General features: G+C 37.0%; 18 non-coding genes across 18 annotated transcripts; all 18 read right to left on the bottom strand.

Annotated features, from left to right (window-relative positions):
• Positions 1–1,429: 1,429 nt before the first annotated feature.
• Positions 1,430–1,548, bottom strand: LOC139506627 (5S ribosomal RNA). The gene has a single exon (XR_011660279.1). It is a non-coding gene; the product is annotated as a 5S ribosomal RNA (ribosomal RNA).
• Positions 1,549–1,686: 138 nt separating this feature from the next.
• Positions 1,687–1,805, bottom strand: LOC139506639 (5S ribosomal RNA). Its single transcript, XR_011660290.1, has one exon. It is a non-coding gene; the product is annotated as a 5S ribosomal RNA (ribosomal RNA).
• Positions 1,806–4,378: 2,573 nt separating this feature from the next.
• On the bottom strand, positions 4,379–4,497 carry LOC139506643 (5S ribosomal RNA). Its single transcript, XR_011660294.1, has one exon. It is a non-coding gene; the product is annotated as a 5S ribosomal RNA (ribosomal RNA).
• A 138-nt stretch (positions 4,498–4,635) lies between these two features.
• On the bottom strand, positions 4,636–4,754 carry LOC139506640 (5S ribosomal RNA). Its single transcript, XR_011660291.1, has one exon. It is a non-coding gene; the product is annotated as a 5S ribosomal RNA (ribosomal RNA).
• A 1,971-nt stretch (positions 4,755–6,725) lies between these two features.
• LOC139506644 (5S ribosomal RNA) lies at positions 6,726–6,844 on the bottom strand. The gene has a single exon (XR_011660295.1). It is a non-coding gene; the product is annotated as a 5S ribosomal RNA (ribosomal RNA).
• A 138-nt stretch (positions 6,845–6,982) lies between these two features.
• LOC139506641 (5S ribosomal RNA) lies at positions 6,983–7,101 on the bottom strand. Its single transcript, XR_011660292.1, has one exon. It is a non-coding gene; the product is annotated as a 5S ribosomal RNA (ribosomal RNA).
• A 1,971-nt stretch (positions 7,102–9,072) lies between these two features.
• LOC139506616 (5S ribosomal RNA) lies at positions 9,073–9,191 on the bottom strand. The gene has a single exon (XR_011660269.1). It is a non-coding gene; the product is annotated as a 5S ribosomal RNA (ribosomal RNA).
• Positions 9,192–9,329: 138 nt separating this feature from the next.
• LOC139506642 (5S ribosomal RNA) lies at positions 9,330–9,448 on the bottom strand. Its single transcript, XR_011660293.1, has one exon. It is a non-coding gene; the product is annotated as a 5S ribosomal RNA (ribosomal RNA).
• Positions 9,449–11,419: 1,971 nt separating this feature from the next.
• On the bottom strand, positions 11,420–11,538 carry LOC139506617 (5S ribosomal RNA). Its single transcript, XR_011660270.1, has one exon. It is a non-coding gene; the product is annotated as a 5S ribosomal RNA (ribosomal RNA).
• Positions 11,539–11,676: 138 nt separating this feature from the next.
• LOC139506618 (5S ribosomal RNA) lies at positions 11,677–11,795 on the bottom strand. The gene has a single exon (XR_011660271.1). It is a non-coding gene; the product is annotated as a 5S ribosomal RNA (ribosomal RNA).
• Positions 11,796–13,766: 1,971 nt separating this feature from the next.
• LOC139506619 (5S ribosomal RNA) lies at positions 13,767–13,885 on the bottom strand. The gene has a single exon (XR_011660272.1). It is a non-coding gene; the product is annotated as a 5S ribosomal RNA (ribosomal RNA).
• A 138-nt stretch (positions 13,886–14,023) lies between these two features.
• Positions 14,024–14,142, bottom strand: LOC139506620 (5S ribosomal RNA). Its single transcript, XR_011660273.1, has one exon. It is a non-coding gene; the product is annotated as a 5S ribosomal RNA (ribosomal RNA).
• A 1,971-nt stretch (positions 14,143–16,113) lies between these two features.
• On the bottom strand, positions 16,114–16,232 carry LOC139506621 (5S ribosomal RNA). The gene has a single exon (XR_011660274.1). It is a non-coding gene; the product is annotated as a 5S ribosomal RNA (ribosomal RNA).
• Positions 16,233–16,370: 138 nt separating this feature from the next.
• On the bottom strand, positions 16,371–16,489 carry LOC139506623 (5S ribosomal RNA). Its single transcript, XR_011660275.1, has one exon. It is a non-coding gene; the product is annotated as a 5S ribosomal RNA (ribosomal RNA).
• A 1,971-nt stretch (positions 16,490–18,460) lies between these two features.
• On the bottom strand, positions 18,461–18,579 carry LOC139506624 (5S ribosomal RNA). Its single transcript, XR_011660276.1, has one exon. It is a non-coding gene; the product is annotated as a 5S ribosomal RNA (ribosomal RNA).
• Positions 18,580–18,717: 138 nt separating this feature from the next.
• Positions 18,718–18,836, bottom strand: LOC139506625 (5S ribosomal RNA). The gene has a single exon (XR_011660277.1). It is a non-coding gene; the product is annotated as a 5S ribosomal RNA (ribosomal RNA).
• Positions 18,837–22,066: 3,230 nt separating this feature from the next.
• Positions 22,067–22,185, bottom strand: LOC139506626 (5S ribosomal RNA). Its single transcript, XR_011660278.1, has one exon. It is a non-coding gene; the product is annotated as a 5S ribosomal RNA (ribosomal RNA).
• Positions 22,186–22,323: 138 nt separating this feature from the next.
• On the bottom strand, positions 22,324–22,442 carry LOC139506628 (5S ribosomal RNA). The gene has a single exon (XR_011660280.1). It is a non-coding gene; the product is annotated as a 5S ribosomal RNA (ribosomal RNA).
• Positions 22,443–22,624: the final 182 nt, after the last annotated feature.

A 22,624-nucleotide genomic window follows, 5' to 3' on the forward strand; every position in this document is an offset into this window, starting at 1 on the left:
GTGTCTTTGCCTTCTTTGGCTTGGCGGCTTTAGGTTTAACTACTTTCTTTGCTGGTTTCTTAGCTGGTTTAGCCACTTCCCCAATCTTAAAGCTTCCAGAAGCGCCGGTACCCTTCGACTGTTTCAAGCTATTGCTCTTCACTCCTGATTTCAGAGCTAACTTCAAGTGAGTGTTTACTGTTTTTGCATCGCTACCAACGCTGAAGTTTGCTAAGATATACTTAAGGATGGCTTGACGGCTGGAGCCTCCACGCTCTTTCAAAGCAGATATAGCCTTTCCGACCATCTCGCTGTATTTTGGATGAGTAGCTACTTTCTTTGGTTTAGCTGCAACTTTCTTCTTTGGTGACTTAGCTGGGGTCTTTACTACTGGTGCTGGTGCGTCTGACATTTTGCGGTTTTGGTTGTTGAACGATGTGTGCGAATGAACGACAGATTACAATGTTTTCCAAACCTCACTGACATAGTGTAATTATCTATCTAACGCGGACCTCGACGAGAGCACCCTTAAACTTTCATGACAATCTAATTCAAACAGATCGACAAGAAAATCTGTGTGCTTGTTCGACAAGTTTTAATCATTTGTTTCAAATAAATTGTACGTTTTGATATATAAATCATACACGAAAATCTTCAGCAGGAATTTTTCTTTCAGAATATGTCATAAGAATTAAACAAAATACCACGAGTAAAGAAATATTTACGATTAATGTACAACTTGTCAATTTCTCTCGTGCGATTCTTCATCAGAAAACGTGTTGTATTATTTCACAAAAACTAGATTGTGCCGTAAAAATGATATACCTTTGTAGTAAAATCATTTCTTTATATGTTTTTGCTTTCAGATATACGTAGAAATAAAGAGACTTCCCAAAAATTTAGATTTTGCCTTCGATATGAAAGCACACAAAGATGGCAAACTTCGAAAGCGGGACTTCCTTGACCGAGATGAAAGACGTTTCAAATATTCGAATTTTTTACTGGAACTTTACAAGCTATAATTAGTATTTATTGTTTATTATTTGTTTTTGCTATAATGAATTTTTGCTAATCAGAATTCTTTCAGAAAAATAGTGAATCATATAAGCCCTGGTCAAAAAGAAAGAGGCGATTTCAAATGACGACAAATGGCGGATACCATATTATCACAGACGACCTAATTTAAAAAAAAAATATATATATGTAGCCACATGCATGTGGAAGGAGTGGAATTCTTAAGTGTATATAACTTGACTTGCATGTATTTCACGTAAAAATATTTCACCATGCAGATGGGTATTGAAAAATAAATAAATTTATGAATGATTTATTTTCTGTTTTCTTCATTCATTGATAGCTAGATATGTTGAATATTACATCCAAGTAAATTAGTAAAAAAAATCATAGAACAATTATGTTTGGTAGGAATGCAAAATTATAAGTAAAAAAATGTCTACAACACCCGGTATTCCCAGGCGGTCACCCATCCAAGTACTAACCGGGCTCGACGTTGCTTAACTTCGGTGATCGGACGAGAACCGGTGTTTTCAACGTGATATGGTCGTAGACACAGAAGTGTTAAAATTTTTGATATATAAGGTTAGGTAGTAGCATTTTTGAAAAGAAATTTATATAAAACAGATTTTTTCAGAAGCAAAACTTTACATTAATTGTTTGGTAGAAATGCAAAATTATAGGTACAAAAAATGTCTACAACACCCGGTATTCCCAGGCGGTCACCCATCCAAGTACTAACCGGGCTCGACGTTGCTTAACTTCGGTGATCGGACGAGAACCGGTGTTTTCAACGTGATATGGTCGTAGACACAGAAGTGTCAAAATGTTTGATATATAAAGTTAGGAAGTAGCAATTTTGAACAGATCTAGAATTTGTATAAAAAAAAATTTCAGGTTTAAGATAGAAGCAAAACTAAACACTTACTGCACGATCCAGAGAGTGGAAGATAGTAAAACTAGGCAAGTACACATGGACTTTATAGTAGAAAAAAATTGCAGAGAAGACAGAGAGATTTAGAATATGGGACAAGCTATATTTTATTTGTGACTAATACCATGCAACAATTTCAGACTCTTTTTGAAAAATTTTGGTAGCCCTTAAAAGGGCTGTTTAAGCTTTAAAAGCATCAGGATGCTTCCTTTATTTACTTCTTCTTTGGTGTCTTTGCCTTCTTTGGTTTAGCTGCAGCCTTTGTCTTCTTGGGAGATTTTGTGGCTTTCTTTGCAGATTTGGCAGCAGGTTTTGCAGCAGGTTTCTTTGCAGCTGGTTTCTTTGCTTTTGGTTTAGCTGCTTTCTTTTCACCTGCTGGTTTCTTTGCGGCAGTCTTTTTGGTAGGTGTCTTTGCCTTCTTTGGCTTGGCGGCTTTAGGTTTAACTACTTTCTTTGCTGGTTTCTTAGCTGGTTTAGCCACTTCCCCAATCTTAAAGCTTCCAGAAGCGCCGGTACCCTTCGACTGTTTCAAGCTATTGCTCTTCACTCCTGATTTCAGAGCTAACTTCAAGTGAGTGTTTACTGTTTTTGCATCGCTACCAACGCTGAAGTTTGCTAAGATATACTTAAGGATGGCTTGACGGCTGGAGCCTCCACGCTCTTTCAAAGCAGATATAGCCTTTCCGACCATCTCGCTGTATTTTGGATGAGTAGCTACTTTCTTTGGTTTAGCTGCAACTTTCTTCTTTGGTGACTTAGCTGGGGTCTTTACTACTGGTGCTGGTGCGTCTGACATTTTGCGGTTTTGGTTGTTGAACGATGTGTGCGAATGAACGACAGATTACAATGTTTTCCAAACAACAACAAATGGAAGTGTTTAACGACCTTGACTGGCTATACAGCCCTCGCACGGTCGGCTCGGTGCCCGAAGGCGATTGGTGAGCGTTTGAATAATTTGTGCCGTGGGTCAGGAACAGGTAGTAAGGACGCCAAATGGAGGCCGCCATCTTGGTTTTGGTGAGTTGATTTTGGTTTGTTTACTATTTTGGATTTTACTTCTTCACAACGGCTGCTTTCAGGGCCAGTTTGGTCAGCTTGGCAGCCCGCTAGCCTCGATGATGGAGTACTGGTAGATGAATCGTGGACGTAGTTCTAAAGATGACAGGAAGCGTTATCAGGACCCAAGCCGTGAGGCAGGAAAATGAAGGTCGTATCACCCAACAGCCTAGGATACAGCCCTCGGACGTTAATCGGCATGACACTCCCCATAATAGACAATGGTTTTGGAGGCATGTTAACGCGGGTACGCCAACTACTACGTCTCTCTGTACGGCATGGATTGGTTTCTGTCATCTTAGTAGTATGTCGTTGACCATCTAGCAATAAACCCTCATCGAAGATAGCGGGTAAAGGAGAGCTGACCCAGCACGTCCGTTCAGCTGTAAGGACTGAGACGTGACTGTGGGTTTTCCAAACCTCACTGACATAGTGTAATTATCTATCTAACGCGGACCTCGACGAGAGCACCCTTAAACTTTCATGACAATCTAATTCAAACAGATCGACAAGAAAATCTGTGTGCTTGTTCGACAAGTTTTAATCATTTGTTTCAAATAAATTGTACGTTTTGATATATAAATCATACACGAAAATCTTCAGCAGGAATTTTTCTTTCAGAATATGTCATAAGAATTAAACAAAATACCACGAGTAAAGAAATATTTACGATTAATGTACAACTTGTCAATTTCTCTCGTGCGATTCTTCATCAGAAAACGTGTTGTATTATTTCACAAAAACTAGATTGTGCCGTAAAAATGATATACCTTTGTAGTAAAATCATTTCTTTATATGTTTTTGCTTTCAGATATACGTAGAAATAAAGAGACTTCCCAAAAATTTAGATTTTGCCTTCGATATGAAAGCACACAAAGATGGCAAACTTCGAAAGCGGGACTTCCTTGACCGAGATGAAAGACGTTTCAAATATTCGAATTTTTTACTGGAACTTTACAAGCTATAATTAGTATTTATTGTTTATTATTTGTTTTTGCTATAATGAATTTTTGCTAATCAGAATTCTTTCAGAAAAATAGTGAATCATATAAGCCCTGGTCAAAAAGAAAGAGGCGATTTCAAATGACGACAAATGGCGGATACCATATTATCACAGACGACCTAATTTAAAAAAAAAATATATATATGTAGCCACATGCATGTGGAAGGAGTGGAATTCTTAAGTGTATATAACTTGACTTGCATGTATTTCACGTAAAAATATTTCACCATGCAGATGGGTATTGAAAAATAAATAAATTTATGAATGATTTATTTTCTGTTTTCTTCATTCATTGATAGCTAGATATGTTGAATATTACATCCAAGTAAATTAGTAAAAAAAATCATAGAACAATTATGTTTGGTAGGAATGCAAAATTATAAGTAAAAAAATGTCTACAACACCCGGTATTCCCAGGCGGTCACCCATCCAAGTACTAACCGGGCTCGACGTTGCTTAACTTCGGTGATCGGACGAGAACCGGTGTTTTCAACGTGATATGGTCGTAGACACAGAAGTGTTAAAATTTTTGATATATAAGGTTAGGTAGTAGCATTTTTGAAAAGAAATTTATATAAAACAGATTTTTTCAGAAGCAAAACTTTACATTAATTGTTTGGTAGAAATGCAAAATTATAGGTACAAAAAATTTCTACAACACCCGGTATTCCCAGGCGGTCACCCATCCAAGTACTAACCGGGCTCGACGTTGCTTAACTTCGGTGATCGGACGAGAACCGGTGTTTTCAACGTGATATGGTCGTAGACACAGAAGTGTCAAAATGTTTGATATATAAAGTTAGGAAGTAGCAATTTTGAACAGATCTAGAATTTGTATAAAAAAAAATTTCAGGTTTAAGATAGAAGCAAAACTAAACACTTACTGCACGATCCAGAGAGTGGAAGATAGTAAAACTAGGCAAGTACACATGGACTTTATAGTAGAAAAAAATTGCAGAGAAGACAGAGAGATTTAGAATATGGGACAAGCTATATTTTATTTGTGACTAATACCATGCAACAATTTCAGACTCTTTTTGAAAAATTTTGGTAGCCCTTAAAAGGGCTGTTTAAGCTTTAAAAGCATCAGGATGCTTCCTTTATTTACTTCTTCTTTGGTGTCTTTGCCTTCTTTGGTTTAGCTGCAGCCTTTGTCTTCTTGGGAGATTTTGTGGCTTTCTTTGCAGATTTGGCAGCAGGTTTTGCAGCAGGTTTCTTTGCAGCTGGTTTCTTTGCTTTTGGTTTAGCTGCTTTCTTTTCACCTGCTGGTTTCTTTGCTGCAGGTTTCTTTGCGGCAGTCTTTTTGGTAGGTGTCTTTGCCTTCTTTGGCTTGGCGGCTTTAGGTTTAACTACTTTCTTTGCTGGTTTCTTAGCTGGTTTAGCCACTTCCCCAATCTTAAAGCTTCCAGAAGCGCCGGTACCCTTCGACTGTTTCAAGCTATTGCTCTTCACTCCTGATTTCAGAGCTAACTTCAAGTGAGTGTTTACTGTTTTTGCATCGCTACCAACGCTGAAGTTTGCTAAGATATACTTAAGGATGGCTTGACGGCTGGAGCCTCCACGCTCTTTCAAAGCAGATATAGCCTTTCCGACCATCTCGCTGTATTTTGGATGAGTAGCTACTTTCTTTGGTTTAGCTGCAACTTTCTTCTTTGGTGACTTAGCTGGGGTCTTTACTACTGGTGCTGGTGCGTCTGACATTTTGCGGTTTTGGTTGTTGAACGATGTGTGCGAATGAACGACAGATTACAATGTTTTCCAAACCTCACTGACATAGTGTAATTATCTATCTAACGCGGACCTCGACGAGAGCACCCTTAAACTTTCATGACAATCTAATTCAAACAGATCGACAAGAAAATCTGTGTGCTTGTTCGACAAGTTTTAATCATTTGTTTCAAATAAATTGTACGTTTTGATATATAAATCATACACGAAAATCTTCAGCAGGAATTTTTCTTTCAGAATATGTCATAAGAATTAAACAAAATACCACGAGTAAAGAAATATTTACGATTAATGTACAACTTGTCAATTTCTCTCGTGCGATTCTTCATCAGAAAACGTGTTGTATTATTTCACAAAAACTAGATTGTGCCGTAAAAATGATATACCTTTGTAGTAAAATCATTTCTTTATATGTTTTTGCTTTCAGATATACGTAGAAATAAAGAGACTTCCCAAAAATTTAGATTTTGCCTTCGATATGAAAGCACACAAAGATGGCAAACTTCGAAAGCGGGACTTCCTTGACCGAGATGAAAGACGTTTCAAATATTCGAATTTTTTACTGGAACTTTACAAGCTATAATTAGTATTTATTGTTTATTATTTGTTTTTGCTATAATGAATTTTTGCTAATCAGAATTCTTTCAGAAAAATAGTGAATCATATAAGCCCTGGTCAAAAAGAAAGAGGCGATTTCAAATGACGACAAATGGCGGATACCATATTATCACAGACGACCTAATTTAAAAAAAATATATATATATGTAGCCACATGCATGTGGAAGGAGTGGAATTCTTAAGTGTATATAACTTGACTTGCATGTATTTCACGTAAAAATATTTCACCATGCAGATGGGTATTGAAAAATAAATAAATTTATGAATGATTTATTTTCTGTTTTCTTCATTCATTGATAGCTAGATATGTTGAATATTACATCCAAGTAAATTAGTAAAAAAAATCATAGAACAATTATGTTTGGTAGGAATGCAAAATTATAAGTAAAAAAATGTCTACAACACCCGGTATTCCCAGGCGGTCACCCATCCAAGTACTAACCGGGCTCGACGTTGCTTAACTTCGGTGATCGGACGAGAACCGGTGTTTTCAACGTGATATGGTCGTAGACACAGAAGTGTTAAAATTTTTGATATATAAGGTTAGGTAGTAGCATTTTTGAAAAGAAATTTATATAAAACAGATTTTTTCAGAAGCAAAACTTTACATTAATTGTTTGGTAGAAATGCAAAATTATAGGTACAAAAAATTTCTACAACACCCGGTATTCCCAGGCGGTCACCCATCCAAGTACTAACCGGGCTCGACGTTGCTTAACTTCGGTGATCGGACGAGAACCGGTGTTTTCAACGTGATATGGTCGTAGACACAGAAGTGTCAAAATGTTTGATATATAAAGTTAGGAAGTAGCAATTTTGAACAGATCTAGAATTTGTATAAAAAAAAATTTCAGGTTTAAGATAGAAGCAAAACTAAACACTTACTGCACGATCCAGAGAGTGGAAGATAGTAAAACTAGGCAAGTACACATGGACTTTATAGTAGAAAAAAATTGCAGAGAAGACAGAGAGATTTAGAATATGGGACAAGCTATATTTTATTTGTGACTAATACCATGCAACAATTTCAGACTCTTTTTGAAAAATTTTGGTAGCCCTTAAAAGGGCTGTTTAAGCTTTAAAAGCATCAGGATGCTTCCTTTATTTACTTCTTCTTTGGTGTCTTTGCCTTCTTTGGTTTAGCTGCAGCCTTTGTCTTCTTGGGAGATTTTGTGGCTTTCTTTGCAGATTTGGCAGCAGGTTTTGCAGCAGGTTTCTTTGCAGCTGGTTTCTTTGCTTTTGGTTTAGCTGCTTTCTTTTCACCTGCTGGTTTCTTTGCTGCAGGTTTCTTTGCGGCAGTCTTTTTGGTAGGTGTCTTTGCCTTCTTTGGCTTGGCGGCTTTAGGTTTAACTACTTTCTTTGCTGGTTTCTTAGCTGGTTTAGCCACTTCCCCAATCTTAAAGCTTCCAGAAGCGCCGGTACCCTTCGACTGTTTCAAGCTATTGCTCTTCACTCCTGATTTCAGAGCTAACTTCAAGTGAGTGTTTACTGTTTTTGCATCGCTACCAACGCTGAAGTTTGCTAAGATATACTTAAGGATGGCTTGACGGCTGGAGCCTCCACGCTCTTTCAAAGCAGATATAGCCTTTCCGACCATCTCGCTGTATTTTGGATGAGTAGCTACTTTCTTTGGTTTAGCTGCAACTTTCTTCTTTGGTGACTTAGCTGGGGTCTTTACTACTGGTGCTGGTGCGTCTGACATTTTGCGGTTTTGGTTGTTGAACGATGTGTGCGAATGAACGACAGATTACAATGTTTTCCAAACCTCACTGACATAGTGTAATTATCTATCTAACGCGGACCTCGACGAGAGCACCCTTAAACTTTCATGACAATCTAATTCAAACAGATCGACAAGAAAATCTGTGTGCTTGTTCGACAAGTTTTAATCATTTGTTTCAAATAAATTGTACGTTTTGATATATAAATCATACACGAAAATCTTCAGCAGGAATTTTTCTTTCAGAATATGTCATAAGAATTAAACAAAATACCACGAGTAAAGAAATATTTACGATTAATGTACAACTTGTCAATTTCTCTCGTGCGATTCTTCATCAGAAAACGTGTTGTATTATTTCACAAAAACTAGATTGTGCCGTAAAAATGATATACCTTTGTAGTAAAATCATTTCTTTATATGTTTTTGCTTTCAGATATACGTAGAAATAAAGAGACTTCCCAAAAATTTAGATTTTGCCTTCGATATGAAAGCACACAAAGATGGCAAACTTCGAAAGCGGGACTTCCTTGACCGAGATGAAAGACGTTTCAAATATTCGAATTTTTTACTGGAACTTTACAAGCTATAATTAGTATTTATTGTTTATTATTTGTTTTTGCTATAATGAATTTTTGCTAATCAGAATTCTTTCAGAAAAATAGTGAATCATATAAGCCCTGGTCAAAAAGAAAGAGGCGATTTCAAATGACGACAAATGGCGGATACCATATTATCACAGACGACCTAATTTAAAAAAAAAATATATATATGTAGCCACATGCATGTGGAAGGAGTGGAATTCTTAAGTGTATATAACTTGACTTGCATGTATTTCACGTAAAAATATTTCACCATGCAGATGGGTATTGAAAAATAAATAAATTTATGAATGATTTATTTTCTGTTTTCTTCATTCATTGATAGCTAGATATGTTGAATATTACATCCAAGTAAATTAGTAAAAAAAATCATAGAACAATTATGTTTGGTAGGAATGCAAAATTATAAGTAAAAAAATGTCTACAACACCCGGTATTCCCAGGCGGTCACCCATCCAAGTACTAACCGGGCTCGACGTTGCTTAACTTCGGTGATCGGACGAGAACCGGTGTTTTCAACGTGATATGGTCGTAGACACAGAAGTGTTAAAATTTTTGATATATAAGGTTAGGTAGTAGCATTTTTGAAAAGAAATTTATATAAAACAGATTTTTTCAGAAGCAAAACTTTACATTAATTGTTTGGTAGAAATGCAAAATTATAGGTACAAAAAATTTCTACAACACCCGGTATTCCCAGGCGGTCACCCATCCAAGTACTAACCGGGCTCGACGTTGCTTAACTTCGGTGATCGGACGAGAACCGGTGTTTTCAACGTGATATGGTCGTAGACACAGAAGTGTCAAAATGTTTGATATATAAAGTTAGGAAGTAGCAATTTTGAACAGATCTAGAATTTGTATAAAAAAAAATTTCAGGTTTAAGATAGAAGCAAAACTAAACACTTACTGCACGATCCAGAGAGTGGAAGATAGTAAAACTAGGCAAGTACACATGGACTTTATAGTAGAAAAAAATTGCAGAGAAGACAGAGAGATTTAGAATATGGGACAAGCTATATTTTATTTGTGACTAATACCATGCAACAATTTCAGACTCTTTTTGAAAAATTTTGGTAGCCCTTAAAAGGGCTGTTTAAGCTTTAAAAGCATCAGGATGCTTCCTTTATTTACTTCTTCTTTGGTGTCTTTGCCTTCTTTGGTTTAGCTGCAGCCTTTGTCTTCTTGGGAGATTTTGTGGCTTTCTTTGCAGATTTGGCAGCAGGTTTTGCAGCAGGTTTCTTTGCAGCTGGTTTCTTTGCTTTTGGTTTAGCTGCTTTCTTTTCACCTGCTGGTTTCTTTGCTGCAGGTTTCTTTGCGGCAGTCTTTTTGGTAGGTGTCTTTGCCTTCTTTGGCTTGGCGGCTTTAGGTTTAACTACTTTCTTTGCTGGTTTCTTAGCTGGTTTAGCCACTTCCCCAATCTTAAAGCTTCCAGAAGCGCCGGTACCCTTCGACTGTTTCAAGCTATTGCTCTTCACTCCTGATTTCAGAGCTAACTTCAAGTGAGTGTTTACTGTTTTTGCATCGCTACCAACGCTGAAGTTTGCTAAGATATACTTAAGGATGGCTTGACGGCTGGAGCCTCCACGCTCTTTCAAAGCAGATATAGCCTTTCCGACCATCTCGCTGTATTTTGGATGAGTAGCTACTTTCTTTGGTTTAGCTGCAACTTTCTTCTTTGGTGACTTAGCTGGGGTCTTTACTACTGGTGCTGGTGCGTCTGACATTTTGCGGTTTTGGTTGTTGAACGATGTGTGCGAATGAACGACAGATTACAATGTTTTCCAAACCTCACTGACATAGTGTAATTATCTATCTAACGCGGACCTCGACGAGAGCACCCTTAAACTTTCATGACAATCTAATTCAAACAGATCGACAAGAAAATCTGTGTGCTTGTTCGACAAGTTTTAATCATTTGTTTCAAATAAATTGTACGTTTTGATATATAAATCATACACGAAAATCTTCAGCAGGAATTTTTCTTTCAGAATATGTCATAAGAATTAAACAAAATACCACGAGTAAAGAAATATTTACGATTAATGTACAACTTGTCAATTTCTCTCGTGCGATTCTTCATCAGAAAACGTGTTGTATTATTTCACAAAAACTAGATTGTGCCGTAAAAATGATATACCTTTGTAGTAAAATCATTTCTTTATATGTTTTTGCTTTCAGATATACGTAGAAATAAAGAGACTTCCCAAAAATTTAGATTTTGCCTTCGATATGAAAGCACACAAAGATGGCAAACTTCGAAAGCGGGACTTCCTTGACCGAGATGAAAGACGTTTCAAATATTCGAATTTTTTACTGGAACTTTACAAGCTATAATTAGTATTTATTGTTTATTATTTGTTTTTGCTATAATGAATTTTTGCTAATCAGAATTCTTTCAGAAAAATAGTGAATCATATAAGCCCTGGTCAAAAAGAAAGAGGCGATTTCAAATGACGACAAATGGCGGATACCATATTATCACAGACGACCTAATTTAAAAAAAAAAAATATATATGTAGCCACATGCATGTGGAAGGAGTGGAATTCTTAAGTGTATATAACTTGACTTGCATGTATTTCACGTAAAAATATTTCACCATGCAGATGGGTATTGAAAAATAAATAAATTTATGAATGATTTATTTTCTGTTTTCTTCATTCATTGATAGCTAGATATGTTGAATATTACATCCAAGTAAATTAGTAAAAAAAATCATAGAACAATTATGTTTGGTAGGAATGCAAAATTATAAGTAAAAAAATGTCTACAACACCCGGTATTCCCAGGCGGTCACCCATCCAAGTACTAACCGGGCTCGACGTTGCTTAACTTCGGTGATCGGACGAGAACCGGTGTTTTCAACGTGATATGGTCGTAGACACAGAAGTGTTAAAATTTTTGATATATAAGGTTAGGTAGTAGCATTTTTGAAAAGAAATTTATATAAAACAGATTTTTTCAGAAGCAAAACTTTACATTAATTGTTTGGTAGAAATGCAAAATTATAGGTACAAAAAATGTCTACAACACCCGGTATTCCCAGGCGGTCACCCATCCAAGTACTAACCGGGCTCGACGTTGCTTAACTTCGGTGATCGGACGAGAACCGGTGTTTTCAACGTGATATGGTCGTAGACACAGAAGTGTCAAAATGTTTGATATATAAAGTTAGGAAGTAGCAATTTTGAACAGATCTAGAATTTGTATAAAAAAAAATTTCAGGTTTAAGATAGAAGCAAAACTAAACACTTACTGCACGATCCAGAGAGTGGAAGATAGTAAAACTAGGCAAGTACACATGGACTTTATAGTAGAAAAAAATTGCAGAGAAGACAGAGAGATTTAGAATATGGGACAAGCTATATTTTATTTGTGACTAATACCATGCAACAATTTCAGACTCTTTTTGAAAAATTTTGGTAGCCCTTAAAAGGGCTGTTTAAGCTTTAAAAGCATCAGGATGCTTCCTTTATTTACTTCTTCTTTGGTGTCTTTGCCTTCTTTGGTTTAGCTGCAGCCTTTGTCTTCTTGGGAGATTTTGTGGCTTTCTTTGCAGATTTGGCAGCAGGTTTTGCAGCAGGTTTCTTTGCAGCTGGTTTCTTTGCTTTTGGTTTAGCTGCTTTCTTTTCACCTGCTGGTTTCTTTGCTGCAGGTTTCTTTGCGGCAGTCTTTTTGGTAGGTGTCTTTGCCTTCTTTGGCTTGGCGGCTTTAGGTTTAACTACTTTCTTTGCTGGTTTCTTAGCTGGTTTAGCCACTTCCCCAATCTTAAAGCTTCCAGAAGCGCCGGTACCCTTCGACTGTTTCAAGCTATTGCTCTTCACTCCTGATTTCAGAGCTAACTTCAAGTGAGTGTTTACTGTTTTTGCATCGCTACCAACGCTGAAGTTTGCTAAGATATACTTAAGGATGGCTTGACGGCTGGAGCCTCCACGCTCTTTCAAAGCAGATATAGCCTTTCCGACCATCTCGCTGTATTTTGGATGAGTAGCTACTTTCTTTGGTTTAGCTGCAACTTTCTTCTTTGGTGACTTAGCTGGGGTCTTTACTACTGGTGCTGGTGCGTCTGACATTTTGCGGTTTTGGTTGTTGAACGATGTGTGCGAATGAACGACAGATTACAATGTTTTCCAAACCTCACTGACATAGTGTAATTATCTATCTAACGCGGACCTCGACGAGAGCACCCTTAAACTTTCATGACAATCTAATTCAAACAGATCGACAAGAAAATCTGTGTGCTTGTTCGACAAGTTTTAATCATTTGTTTCAAATAAATTGTACGTTTTGATATATAAATCATACACGAAAATCTTCAGCAGGAATTTTTCTTTCAGAATATGTCATAAGAATTAAACAAAATACCACGAGTAAAGAAATATTTACGATTAATGTACAACTTGTCAATTTCTCTCGTGCGATTCTTCATCAGAAAACGTGTTGTATTATTTCACAAAAACTAGATTGTGCCGTAAAAATGATATACCTTTGTAGTAAAATCATTTCTTTATATGTTTTTGCTTTCAGATATACGTAGAAATAAAGAGACTTCCCAAAAATTTAGATTTTGCCTTCGATATGAAAGCACACAAAGATGGCAAACTTCGAAAGCGGGACTTCCTTGACCGAGATGAAAGACGTTTCAAATATTCGAATTTTTTACTGGAACTTTACAAGCTATAATTAGTATTTATTGTTTATTATTTGTTTTTGCTATAATGAATTTTTGCTAATCAGAATTCTTTCAGAAAAATAGTGAATCATATAAGCCCTGGTCAAAAAGAAAGAGGCGATTTCAAATGACGACAAATGGCGGATACCATATTATCACAGACGACCTAATTTAAAAAAAAAAAATATATATGTAGCCACATGCATGTGGAAGGAGTGGAATTCTTAAGTGTATATAACTTGACTTGCATGTATTTCACGTAAAAATATTTCACCATGCAGATGGGTATTGAAAAATAAATAAATTTATGAATGATTTATTTTCTGTTTTCTTCATTCATTGATAGCTAGATATGTTGAATATTACATCCAAGTAAATTAGTAAAAAAAATCATAGAACAATTATGTTTGGTAGGAATGCAAAATTATAAGTAAAAAAATGTCTACAACACCCGGTATTCCCAGGCGGTCACCCATCCAAGTACTAACCGGGCTCGACGTTGCTTAACTTCGGTGATCGGACGAGAACCGGTGTTTTCAACGTGATATGGTCGTAGACACAGAAGTGTTAAAATTTTTGATATATAAGGTTAGGTAGTAGCATTTTTGAAAAGAAATTTATATAAAACAGATTTTTTCAGAAGCAAAACTTTACATTAATTGTTTGGTAGAAATGCAAAATTATAGGTACAAAAAATGTCTACAACACCCGGTATTCCCAGGCGGTCACCCATCCAAGTACTAACCGGGCTCGACGTTGCTTAACTTCGGTGATCGGACGAGAACCGGTGTTTTCAACGTGATATGGTCGTAGACACAGAAGTGTCAAAATGTTTGATATATAAAGTTAGGAAGTAGCAATTTTGAACAGATCTAGAATTTGTATAAAAAAAAATTTCAGGTTTAAGATAGAAGCAAAACTAAACACTTACTGCACGATCCAGAGAGTGGAAGATAGTAAAACTAGGCAAGTTCACATGGACTTTATAGTAGAAAAAAATTGCAGAGAAGACAGAGAGATTTAGAATATGGGACAAGCTATATTTTATTTGTGACTAATACCATGCAACAATTTCAGACTCTTTTTGAAAAATTTTGGTAGCCCTTAAAAGGGCTGTTTAAGCTTTAAAAGCATCAGGATGCTTCCTTTATTTACTTCTTCTTTGGTGTCTTTGCCTTCTTTGGTTTAGCTGCAGCCTTTGTCTTCTTGGGAGATTTTGTGGCTTTCTTTGCAGATTTGGCAGCAGGTTTTGCAGCAGGTTTCTTTGCAGCTGGTTTCTTTGCTTTTGGTTTAGCTGCTTTCTTTTCACCTGCTGGTTTCTTTGCTGCAGGTTTCTTTGCGGCAGTCTTTTTGGTAGGTGTCTTTGCCTTCTTTGGCTTGGCGGCTTTAGGTTTAACTACTTTCTTTGCTGGTTTCTTAGCTGGTTTAGCCACTTCCCCAATCTTAAAGCTTCCAGAAGCGCCGGTACCCTTCGACTGTTTCAAGCTATTGCTCTTCACTCCTGATTTCAGAGCTAACTTCAAGTGAGTGTTTACTGTTTTTGCATCGCTACCAACGCTGAAGTTTGCTAAGATATACTTAAGGATGGCTTGACGGCTGGAGCCTCCACGCTCTTTCAAAGCAGATATAGCCTTTCCGACCATCTCGCTGTATTTTGGATGAGTAGCTACTTTCTTTGGTTTAGCTGCAACTTTCTTCTTTGGTGACTTAGCTGGGGTCTTTACTACTGGTGCTGGTGCGTCTGACATTTTGCGGTTTTGGTTGTTGAACGATGTGTGCGAATGAACGACAGATTACAATGTTTTCCAAACCTCACTGACATAGTGTAATTATCTATCTAACGCGGACCTCGACGAGAGCACCCTTAAACTTTCATGACAATCTAATTCAAACAGATCGACAAGAAAATCTGTGTGCTTGTTCGACAAGTTTTAATCATTTGTTTCAAATAAATTGTACGTTTTGATATATAAATCATACACGAAAATCTTCAGCAGGAATTTTTCTTTCAGAATATGTCATAAGAATTAAACAAAATACCACGAGTAAAGAAATATTTACGATTAATGTACAACTTGTCAATTTCTCTCGTGCGATTCTTCATCAGAAAACGTGTTGTATTATTTCACAAAAACTAGATTGTGCCGTAAAAATGATATACCTTTGTAGTAAAATCATTTCTTTATATGTTTTTGCTTTCAGATATACGTAGAAATAAAGAGACTTCCCAAAAATTTAGATTTTGCCTTCGATATGAAAGCACACAAAGATGGCAAACTTCGAAAGCGGGACTTCCTTGACCGAGATGAAAGACGTTTCAAATATTCGAATTTTTTACTGGAACTTTACAAGCTATAATTAGTATTTATTGTTTATTATTTGTTTTTGCTATAATGAATTTTTGCTAATCAGAATTCTTTCAGAAAAATAGTGAATCATATAAGCCCTGGTCAAAAAGAAAGAGGCGATTTCAAATGACGACAAATGGCGGATACCATATTATCACAGACGACCTAATTTAAAAAAAAAATATATATATGTAGCCACATGCATGTGGAAGGAGTGGAATTCTTAAGTGTATATAACTTGACTTGCATGTATTTCACGTAAAAATATTTCACCATGCAGATGGGTATTGAAAAATAAATAAATTTATGAATGATTTATTTTCTGTTTTCTTCATTCATTGATAGCTAGATATGTTGAATATTACATCCAAGTAAATTAGTAAAAAAAATCATAGAACAATTATGTTTGGTAGGAATGCAAAATTATAAGTAAAAAAATGTCTACAACACCCGGTATTCCCAGGCGGTCACCCATCCAAGTACTAACCGGGCTCGACGTTGCTTAACTTCGGTGATCGGACGAGAACCGGTGTTTTCAACGTGATATGGTCGTAGACACAGAAGTGTTAAAATTTTTGATATATAAGGTTAGGTAGTAGCATTTTTGAAAAGAAATTTATATAAAACAGATTTTTTCAGAAGCAAAACTTTACATTAATTGTTTGGTAGAAATGCAAAATTATAGGTACAAAAAATGTCTACAACACCCGGTATTCCCAGGCGGTCACCCATCCAAGTACTAACCGGGCTCGACGTTGCTTAACTTCGGTGATCGGACGAGAACCGGTGTTTTCAACGTGATATGGTCGTAGACACAGAAGTGTCAAAATGTTTGATATATAAAGTTAGGAAGTAGCAATTTTGAACAGATCTAGAATTTGTATAAAAAAAAATTTCAGGTTTAAGATAGAAGCAAAACTAAACACTTACTGCACGATCCAGAGAGTGGAAGATAGTAAAACTAGGCAAGTACACATGGACTTTATAGTAGAAAAAAATTGCAGAGAAGACAGAGAGATTTAGAATATGGGACAAGCTATATTTTATTTGTGACTAATACCATGCAACAATTTCAGACTCTTTTTGAAAAATTTTGGTAGCCCTTAAAAGGGCTGTTTAAGCTTTAAAAGCATCAGGATGCTTCCTTTATTTACTTCTTCTTTGGTGTCTTTGCCTTCTTTGGTTTAGCTGCAGCCTTTGTCTTCTTGGGAGATTTTGTGGCTTTCTTTGCAGATTTGGCAGCAGGTTTTGCAGCAGGTTTCTTTGCAGCTGGTTTCTTTGCTTTTGGTTTAGCTGCTTTCTTTTCACCTGCTGGTTTCTTTGCTGCAGGTTTCTTTGCGGCAGTCTTTTTGGTAGGTGTCTTTGCCTTCTTTGGCTTGGCGGCTTTAGGTTTAACTACTTTCTTTGCTGGTTTCTTAGCTGGTTTAGCCACTTCCCCAATCTTAAAGCTTCCAGAAGCGCCGGTACCCTTCGACTGTTTCAAGCTATTGCTCTTCACTCCTGATTTCAGAGCTAACTTCAAGTGAGTGTTTACTGTTTTTGCATCGCTACCAACGCTGAAGTTTGCTAAGATATACTTAAGGATGGCTTGACGGCTGGAGCCTCCACGCTCTTTCAAAGCAGATATAGCCTTTCCGACCATCTCGCTGTATTTTGGATGAGTAGCTACTTTCTTTGGTTTAGCTGCAACTTTCTTCTTTGGTGACTTAGCTGGGGTCTTTACTACTGGTGCTGGTGCGTCTGACATTTTGCGGTTTTGGTTGTTGAACGATGTGTGCGAATGAACGACAGATTACAATGTTTTCCAAACCTCACTGACATAGTGTAATTATCTATCTAACGCGGACCTCGACGAGAGCACCCTTAAACTTTCATGACAATCTAATTCAAACAGATCGACAAGAAAATCTGTGTGCTTGTTCGACAAGTTTTAATCATTTGTTTCAAATAAATTGTACGTTTTGATATATAAATCATACACGAAAATCTTCAGCAGGAATTTTTCTTTCAGAATATGTCATAAGAATTAAACAAAATACCACGAGTAAAGAAATATTTACGATTAATGTACAACTTGTCAATTTCTCTCGTGCGATTCTTCATCAGAAAACGTGTTGTATTATTTCACAAAAACTAGATTGTGCCGTAAAAATGATATACCTTTGTAGTAAAATCATTTCTTTATATGTTTTTGCTTTCAGATATACGTAGAAATAAAGAGACTTCCCAAAAATTTAGATTTTGCCTTCGATATGAAAGCACACAAAGATGGCAAACTTCGAAAGCGGGACTTCCTTGACCGAGATGAAAGACGTTTCAAATATTCGAATTTTTTACTGGAACTTTACAAGCTATAATTAGTATTTATTGTTTATTATTTGTTTTTGCTATAATGAATTTTTGCTAATCAGAATTCTTTCAGAAAAATAGTGAATCATATAAGCCCTGGTCAAAAAGAAAGAGGCGATTTCAAATGACGACAAATGGCGGATACCATATTATCACAGACGACCTAATTTAAAAAAAAAATATATATATGTAGCCACATGCATGTGGAAGGAGTGGAATTCTTAAGTGTATATAACTTGACTTGCATGTATTTCACGTAAAAATATTTCACCATGCAGATGGGTATTGAAAAATAAATAAATTTATGAATGATTTATTTTCTGTTTTCTTCATTCATTGATAGCTAGATATGTTGAATATTACATCCAAGTAAATTAGTAAAAAAAATCATAGAACAATTATGTTTGGTAGGAATGCAAAATTATAAGTAAAAAAATGTCTACAACACCCGGTATTCCCAGGCGGTCACCCATCCAAGTACTAACCGGGCTCGACGTTGCTTAACTTCGGTGATCGGACGAGAACCGGTGTTTTCAACGTGATATGGTCGTAGACACAGAAGTGTTAAAATTTTTGATATATAAGGTTAGGTAGTAGCATTTTTGAAAAGAAATTTATATAAAACAGATTTTTTCAGAAGCAAAACTTTACATTAATTGTTTGGTAGAAATGCAAAATTATAGGTACAAAAAATGTCTACAACACCCGGTATTCCCAGGCGGTCACCCATCCAAGTACTAACCGGGCTCGACGTTGCTTAACTTCGGTGATCGGACGAGAACCGGTGTTTTCAACGTGATATGGTCGTAGACACAGAAGTGTCAAAATGTTTGATATATAAAGTTAGGAAGTAGCAATTTTGAACAGATCTAGAATTTGTATAAAAAAAAATTTCAGGTTTAAGATAGAAGCAAAACTAAACACTTACTGCACGATCCAGAGAGTGGAAGATAGTAAAACTAGGCAAGTACACATGGACTTTATAGTAGAAAAAAATTGCAGAGAAGACAGAGAGATTTAGAATATGGGACAAGCTATATTTTATTTGTGACTAATACCATGCAACAATTTCAGACTCTTTTTGAAAAATTTTGGTAGCCCTTAAAAGGGCTGTTTAAGCTTTAAAAGCATCAGGATGCTTCCTTTATTTACTTCTTCTTTGGTGTCTTTGCCTTCTTTGGTTTAGCTGCAGCCTTTGTCTTCTTGGGAGATTTTGTGGCTTTCTTTGCAGATTTGGCAGCAGGTTTTGCAGCAGGTTTCTTTGCAGCTGGTTTCTTTGCTTTTGGTTTAGCTGCTTTCTTTTCACCTGCTGGTTTCTTTGCTGCAGGTTTCTTTGCGGCAGTCTTTTTGGTAGGTGTCTTTGCCTTCTTTGGCTTGGCGGCTTTAGGTTTAACTACTTTCTTTGCTGGTTTCTTAGCTGGTTTAGCCACTTCCCCAATCTTAAAGCTTCCAGAAGCGCCGGTACCCTTCGACTGTTTCAAGCTATTGCTCTTCACTCCTGATTTCAGAGCTAACTTCAAGTGAGTGTTTACTGTTTTTGCATCGCTACCAACGCTGAAGTTTGCTAAGATATACTTAAGGATGGCTTGACGGCTGGAGCCTCCACGCTCTTTCAAAGCAGATATAGCCTTTCCGACCATCTCGCTGTATTTTGGATGAGTAGTTACTTTCTTTGGTTTAGCTGCAACTTTCTTCTTTGGTGACTTAGCTGGGGTCTTTACTACTGGTGCTGGTGCGTCTGACATTTTGCGGTTTTGGTTGTTGAACGATGTGTGCGAATGAACGACAGATTACAATGTTTTCCAAACTAAATATATGGAAGTGTTTAACGACCTTGACTGGCTTTTCAGCCCTCGCACGGTCGGCTCGGTGCCCGAAGACGATTGGTGAGCATTTAAATATTTTGTGCCGTGGGTCAGGAACGGGTAGCAAAGGACGCCGAATGGAGGCCGCCATCTTGGTTTTGGTGAGTTGTTTTTGGTTTGTTGACTATTTTGGATTTTACTTCTTCACAACGGCTGCTTTCAGGGCCAGTTTGGTCAGCTTGGCAGCCCGCTAGCCTCGATGATGGAGTACTGGTAGATGAATCGTGGACGTAGTTCTAAAGATGACAGGAAGCGTTATCAGGACCCAAGCCGTGAGGCAGGAAAATGAAGGTCGTATCACCCAACAGCCTAGGATACAGCCCTCGGACGTTAATCGGCATGACACTCCCCATAATAGACAATGGTTTTGGAGGCATGTTAACGCGGGTACGCCAACTACTACGTCTCTCTGTACGGCATGGATTGGTTTCTGTCATCTTAGTAGTATGTCGTTGACCATCTAGCAATAAACCCTCATCGAAGATAGCGGGTAAAGGAGAGCTGACCCAGCACGTCCGTTCAGCTGTAAGGACTGAGACGTGACTGTTCGTAATGGATTGAATGAACACAACAAATGGAAGTGTTTAACGACCTTGACTGGCTATACAGCCCTCGCACGGTCGGCTCGGTGCCCGAAGGCGATTGGTGAGCGTTTGAATAATTTCTGCCGTGGGTCAGGAACAGGTAGTAAGGACGCCGAATGGAGGCCGCCATCTTGGTTTTGGTGAGTTGATTTTGGTTTGTTTACTATTTTGGATTTTACTTCTTCACAACGGCTGCTTTCAGGGCCAGTTTGGTCAGCTTGGCAGCCCGCTAGCCTCGATGATGGAGTACTGGTAGATGAATCGTGGACGTAGTTCTAAAGATGACAGGAAGCGTTATCAGGACCCAAGCCGTGAGGCAGGAAAATGAAGGTCGTATCACCCAACAGCCTAGGATACAGCCCTCGGACGTTAATCGGCATGACACTCCCCATAATAGACAATGGTTTTGGAGGCATGTTAACGCGGGTACGCCAACTACTACGTCTCTCTGTACGGCATGGATTGGTTTCTGTCATCTTAGTAGTATGTCGTTGACCATCTAGCAATAAACCCTCATCGAAGATAGCGGGTAAAGGAGAGCTGACCCAGCACGTCCGTTCAGCTGTAAGGACTGAGACGTGACTGAATGATTGATGGATTGACGAATGATTGAATGAACCTCACTGACATAGTGTAATTATCTATCTAACGCGGACCTCGACGAGAGCACCCTTAAACTTTCGTGACAATCTAATTCAAACAGATCGACAAGAAAATCTGTGTGCTTGTTCGACAAGTTTTAATCATTTGTTTCAAATAAATTGTACGTTTTGATATATAAATCATACACGAAAATCTTCAGCAGGAATTTTTCTTTCAGAATATGTCATAAGAATTAAACAAAATACCACGAGTAAAGAAATATTTACGATTAATGTACAACTTGTCAATTTCTCTCGTGCGATTCTTCATCAGAAAACGAGTTGTATTATTTCACAAAAACTAGATTGTGCCGTAAAAATGATATACCTTTGTAGTAAAATCATTTCTTTATATGTTTTTGCTTTCAGATATACGTAGAAATAAAGAGACTTCCCAAAAATTTAGATTTTGCCTTCGATATGAAAGCACACAAAGATGGCAAACTTCGAAAGCGGGACTTCCTTGACCGAGATGAAAGACGTTTCAAATATTCGAATTTTTTACTGGAACTTTACAAGCTATAATTAGTATTTATTGTTTATTATTTGTTTTTGCTATAATGAATTTTTGCTAATCAGAATTCTTTCAGAAAAATAGTGAATCCTATAAGCCCTGGTCAAAAAGAAAGAGGCGATTTCAAATGACGACAAATGGCGGATACCATATTATCACAGACGACCTAATTTAAAAAAAAATATATATATGTAGCCACATGCATGTGGAAGGAGTGGAATTCTTAAGTGTATATAACTTGACTTGCATGTATTTCACGTAAAAATATTTCACCATGCAGATGGGTATTGAAAAATAAATAAATTTATGAATGATTTATTTTCTGTTTTCTTCATTCATTGATAGCTAGATATGTTGAATATTACATCCAAGTAAATTAGTAAAAAAAATCATAGAACAATTATGTTTGGTAGGAATGCAAAATTATAAGTAAAAAAATGTCTACAACACCCGGTATTCCCAGGCGGTCACCCATCCAAGTACTAACCGGGCTCGACGTTGCTTAACTTCGGTGATCGGACGAGAACCGGTGTTTTCAACGTGATATGGTCGTAGACACAGAAGTGTTAAAATTTTTGATATATAAGGTTAGGTAGTAGCATTTTTGAAAAGAAATTTATATAAAACAGATTTTTTCAGAAGCAAAACTTTACATTAATTGTTTGGTAGAAATGCAAAATTATAGGTACAAAAAATGTCTACAACACCCGGTATTCCCAGGCGGTCACCCATCCAAGTACTAACCGGGCTCGACGTTGCTTAACTTCGGTGATCGGACGAGAACCGGTGTTTTCAACGTGATATGGTCGTAGACACAGAAGTGTCAAAATGTTTGATATATAAAGTTAGGAAGTAGCAATTTTGAACAGATCTAGAATTTGTATAAAAAAAATTTCAGGTTTAAGATAGAAGCAAAACTAAACACTTACTGCACGATCCAGAGAGTGGAAGATAGTAAAACTAGGCAAGTACACATGGACTTTATAGTAGAAAAAA

Source organism: Mytilus edulis, unplaced genomic scaffold, assembly GCF_963676685.1.
Source record: "Mytilus edulis unplaced genomic scaffold, xbMytEdul2.2 SCAFFOLD_501, whole genome shotgun sequence".
NCBI classification, from domain to species: domain Eukaryota; kingdom Metazoa; phylum Mollusca; class Bivalvia; order Mytilida; family Mytilidae; genus Mytilus; species Mytilus edulis.